The sequence below is a fragment of the Lactuca saligna genome, chromosome 4 (assembly GCF_052625555.1).
Source record: "Lactuca saligna cultivar CGN05327 chromosome 4, ASM5262555v1, whole genome shotgun sequence".
NCBI lineage: Eukaryota > Viridiplantae > Streptophyta > Magnoliopsida > Asterales > Asteraceae > Lactuca > Lactuca saligna.
Genome location: NC_136420.1, coordinates 132,474,628 through 132,479,946, shown reverse-complemented (window position 1 = coordinate 132,479,946; position 5,319 = coordinate 132,474,628). Strand labels below are relative to the sequence as shown.

At 38.1% G+C, this 5,319-nt stretch overlaps 1 non-coding gene across 1 annotated transcript; it reads left to right on the top strand.

The window, feature by feature from the left end:
* The first annotated feature begins 4,839 nt into the window (after positions 1-4,839).
* On the top strand, positions 4,840-4,946 carry LOC145044665 (small nucleolar RNA R71). Its single transcript, XR_013681611.1, has one exon. It is a non-coding gene; the product is annotated as a small nucleolar RNA R71 (small nucleolar RNA).
* The last annotated feature ends 373 nt before the right edge of the window (positions 4,947-5,319 follow it).

Genomic DNA, 5,319 nt, shown 5'->3' with positions numbered 1-5,319 from the left:
AACCATCAAAGATGACTCTCCCACAAAGATTCATGAGAGAGAAAGAACCAGTTGGGTTAGAGCCCGAAGCATTAGTGTTGGAAGACATCTGAAAGAAGAAAGTAAGTTTAGATTAGATATATAGAGTCCTTAATAAGACACCCAAATGTAATATTAAGGCTAGGATCCAATCACAATATATTATACTTAGAAGAGGGATGCCGTAATCTAAGTAATAATATATTTGAAAGGTAGGTGAATGACGATTCACCAATTTCCACCACGAAAATGAAATGATTTATTAGGTTTTAATTGGATTTGAAATTCCTAGATTCTTTTGAGATTCATTGAACTTTTCAATGGCATGTTTCAATCTCGATTGTGCCCTTCAAGTTTTGTGACTGGGATGCCGAGGATCACAAAACAAGGTGTGAATAACCATGCCAATTCACTTGGTACCCTTAATATTATCACCTAATCAATGTGTCGGTTAACCACACACGCTCCATTGATCTATGACAAACATTAAGTCACCCTTCGTGATCCTTACTAGTCCAAGTTAGTGTGTCGGTTAACCACACACGCTCCACCAACGACTTGGTAAGGTACAAAGTGTGAATTCCATGGATTAGCACCATGTTCACATTTTTCCTAAAGTAACTAAGATTGGGAATTAAATAAAAGATTTAGTTACTTTATAATATTCATCATACTTAATGAGAATTTATAAGTTTTTATCTTACCCGTTCGGCTAACGACCCTCCACCAGTCAAGCAAGCGGTGGGTGAGAGTATACACCCATTAAGTCGCCATTTTATAGGCAACAACCTTATACCCACCTTATAGACCGGCTTCGTGAATGAGGCCTACTAACGGTAAAACGACTTGTTCTTATACATATATAATAATTAACCATTAATGTTATAAATAGTATAAGTGTTGAATTTTAACTTTTAAAATTCTAAGTGTTGGAATTAAAGTTTATTAAAGTGTGTGAAACTTTTCCAAATTCCAAAACTTGAGGACAAGTTTTGTAACTCTTCAAAACTTTTCATTTCATAACTTATGAATTAAAGGTTCATAAAATGAAGACTCTTCATTTTATGTAACTTATGTGTTTTTAATATGTGTTAAAGAAAAGTACCCGGGAAGGCTCGCAGCCCCCCCCCCCCCCCCCTTTATATAGGGTGCGAGACTGAGGGCTTCGTGGCTGAGAAAGCTCCACGTAGTGCTTGCGAGGCTCGGGATGTGGCAGCGAAGGAACGAGGCGCGTGGCAGCAGCGAGGGCGAGACACGGAGGTAGCTACGAGGCTCAGACGTGGCCCTACAAGACTCGGACACGCGGTGCTACGAGGCGGCTTCTGATTGGCCGAGACTTCGGTCTGAGGGAATTGTGACACGCGTCGGATCCGGATTCGGCCACATCTTCGGTGACGCAGCAGCTTCGTGCGAGGTGACGTGGTTGGCTACTGTTCATGCGAGATTTTCGAATTTTGAGCCCCGAACTTCTAAAATCCATAACTTTCGCATACGAGCTCCGTTTTTGACGTTCTTTATATGCACGCGTAGCTAAAATTACGCTCTACAACTTTCTTTTAGACTTTGTCGGCTATATTTGAATTTAATTTTAATATTATTATTTTTAACAGACCGGGACAGAAAAATCCGTTAAAAATTCATAACTTCTTCATCCGACGTCCGTTTTCGTCGGTCTTTTTACCGTTGTACTAGTATTGACGAGACCTTCGATTCTCGTTTAGGTTGTGTCGGCTAAATATTGCTCGATCTTAATTCGAGTAGTTAGTTGTCTACTGTTAAGCTAAAACTTAGAAAAATCATAACTTCCTCATACGAAGTCAGATTTGGACGTTCTTTTTATCAAAATTCTCGGTTTAACGAATACTATGACTTTCGTTTAGATTGTTAAGGCTAAAAAGTACTTTAGCGTAATATTCACTTTTTACGCTTCCTAATTCCGTCGCAAAACTTCGACAGCTCATAACTTCTTCGTTATAACTCGGATTTCGGCGTTCTTTATATCTCCGGAATCCTTGTTTCGGCCACTACAACTTTCTTAAAAGATATCGGATTTTTATAATATTTATTTTAAATGCTTATTTTTCATTATTAATTAATTAAAACATAATAATTAAGCAAATAAGCATATAACTCACATAATATTCACATAATTCCTCTTTATTACTTCAAAATGAGTTACAAAGGTTGACCTACACTATTACAACATTATTAATGCTTTTAGCCCAGAAACACGGGCATTACAAAAGGTGCCATAGGAACACGTAAATGTGGTTTTGGATTGATCCTTGGGGTGGATGGAAATTTGATTATACCCCGAGTATTTATCCAAAAAACAATAAAACTTTTTACCGGATAATTTCTCAATTATTTGATCAATAAAAGGGATAAGAAAATGGTCCTTTGATGTTGCAACATTGAGTTTGCGATAGTCAATGCAAACTCTCCATCCGGTGACCGGTCTTGTTGAGATCTTCTCTCCATCTTCTGTATCTACCATTGTAATGCCCGACTTCTTTGGCACTGTCTGTGTTGGGCTCACCCAATCACTATCAGATATTGGGTAGATAATACCTGCATCAAGACATTTCAACACTTTTTTTATAACTTCTAGCAGGTTCGGATTGAGCCTTCTTTGTGCATCTCGAGATGGTTTTGCTCCAGCTTCAGTGATGATCTGATGCATACATGTGGCTGAACTAATCCCCTTTAAGTCTACTATGGTCCATCCAATTGCTCCCTTATAATTAGAAAGCACCTTCAGTAATGCTTCCTCTTGTGGACCTGTCAAATCATAAGATATGATAATTGGTAAGTTCTCATTAGATCCTAAAAAAGAGTATTTAAGATGTGAAGGAAGAGTTTTAAGTTCAAGAGTGGGTGGCTCCTCCAAAGATGGCTTAAGTGGGTCCGAAAAACTTGTTGGTAATTTTTCATCTTGATGGCTCCATGGTGGCCTCTCTTTTTCAATAGCATTTTCAAATGCTTCCTTAACCATCTTGATGTCTTCCAACTCTAACACTGCGGCCCTGTCATTAGAAAGAAAAAGCTCCAACGGATCGGGGTGTAAGATTTTGGGAGTGAATTGATGCACTAAGTCGCCAACCACATCCACACGATAACATTCATAATCTGATGATGAGTTAGGAAACGTATTAATAATATTAATTCTAAGTTTCCTATTTCCAAAAGAGATATCCATGGTACCCGTTCTACAATTAATTTGTGCATTTATTGTTGCCAAAAACGGGCAACCCAAAATAATAGAAGGTTGACTTTCTTTATAGGTGCTTTCAGTGTCAAGAACAAGAAAATCAACTGGGTAATAAAAATCTTCCACCTTAATGATGACATCTGATAATATACCCCAGGGAATTTTTGTTGACTTATCGGCCAATCGTAAAATAATATCAGTTTGTTCCAGAGTGTCTAAGTCATGTTGATCAAAAAGATTTCTCGAGATTATATTAACACTAGCTCCAAGATCAAGGAGCGCCTTTTTGATATTAATGTTACCTAGGGTAACAGAAATTAAAGGTGCTCCAGGATCCTTAAGCTTGGGTGAAAGTTTATTTGATATTATGGAACTCGCATGCTAGATTAAATCAATCTTTTTAGGGAGGTTTGATTGGAGTTTGCGTTTTTGAACACACAAATCCTTCAAAAATTTAGCATAAGAAGGTATCTCCTTAATAAGTCTGACTAACAGGATATTTATTTTAACTTGACTAAATAGATCCCACATGTCTTCCATTGTCGGCCGTCGCTTCCCAAAAGGGAAAGATGCCGGTTTCTCTAAAGCCGAAGGGTATGGTGCAGTATTAACCTTCACACCATGCTCCCCAACTTTAGAGTCATTTTTACCCTTAGCTACTTTTTGTTTTTCATAATTGAAACCTTTCTCAAACTCTTCTTTTTCATCAAAGATGACTTAAGTGTCACTATCATTATCTAAGGTAGGAGCACTTACCTTGTTGCCAGCCTTTTTCCCACTATGCAAGGTGATTACCTCGTTCACATGATGCTCTTTTCCGGGTCTTTGGGTATGATATGGGTTGACTGTTGTGGTGCTTGGAAACTTTCCATCTTCTCTTTTCCCAACTTGTTCCGCCAGTTGAGCAATTTGGTTTTCGATAGCAGCTATGGACTTGGAGTTTGTGTCAGCTTTTTGGAAGGTTTGAGTTATAAACTCCATGATTTTGTCCAACTTGTTGCCATCCATTTCTTCCTTCTATGATGTTCCACCTTGGTTAAAGTTGGATTGTTGGAATTGTTTTGGCTGATTCTAGTTTTGGTAATTCCCTTGACGGTTGTTGTTGTTGAAATTCCCATTATTGTTGTAGTTCCCGCCTTGGTTGTAGTTCTCGCCTTGGTTGTAGTTCCGATTGAATGATCGTCGATTATTTTGGAATTGACCATAGTCGTGCACTTGATTGATTTCCTCTTAACTTCTCATGCACTCATCTGCAATGTGTCTTGAATCTCCACAGCTTACACATATCTTCTGTCCCTGCGAAAAAACACACCTTTCTCCTTGTCTGGACTAGAGAGTAGTAAGTCAAATTTTTTATTTAAAGAAGTAATATCATATTTGACTTCATTTTTCCAGTTTTTTCTAGTCCAACTGAAGCAGCAGATGAAATCGGGTTGTCCCGTTTCTTAGCTGAATAATTTGTTTTTGAACCATGACTCAACTGCTCCAAGAATCGCCAAGCATCTTCACTATCTTGCATCATAATAGTGCCACCAGACGAGTCATTAATCATGATTTGATTGGCAGTGTCAACTCCATCATAAAAGAAACGTACAAGTTGCCAATGGGGAAATTCATTATAGGGGCATGAAAGTAACAATTCCTTGAGGCGTTCAAATGCATCATGAAATTCTTCATTGGGTTTTTGTGCAAAATCTTGTATCGCTTTTCTTATTTCCATTGTTTTACTAGCATGGTAAAACTCTTGCAAAAATTTAGTTTTTAATTGCTCCCAAGTAGTAATACTATGGGGGCAAGAGAAGTGAACCCTACTTATCTTTTTCTTTCAAAGTGTACAGAAATAAGTGAAGTCTAAATGAATATCTATTAGTTCCTCGCGGAGTATTCGCGTTAGCAATTGCAAGGAACTCATAGAGGTGATTGTATGGATCATCAATTTTATTCCCTCTAAAGATGGGTAAGACACTAATTAGTTGTGGTCTTACTTGCACATGATGCTCATTTCCTTCGGCGAAGAGTATAGGTGAAGCATCATCATACTCTCCCGGATGAAAATGAGACGCCATGGATTGTCTATTAGGCTGCGGAAA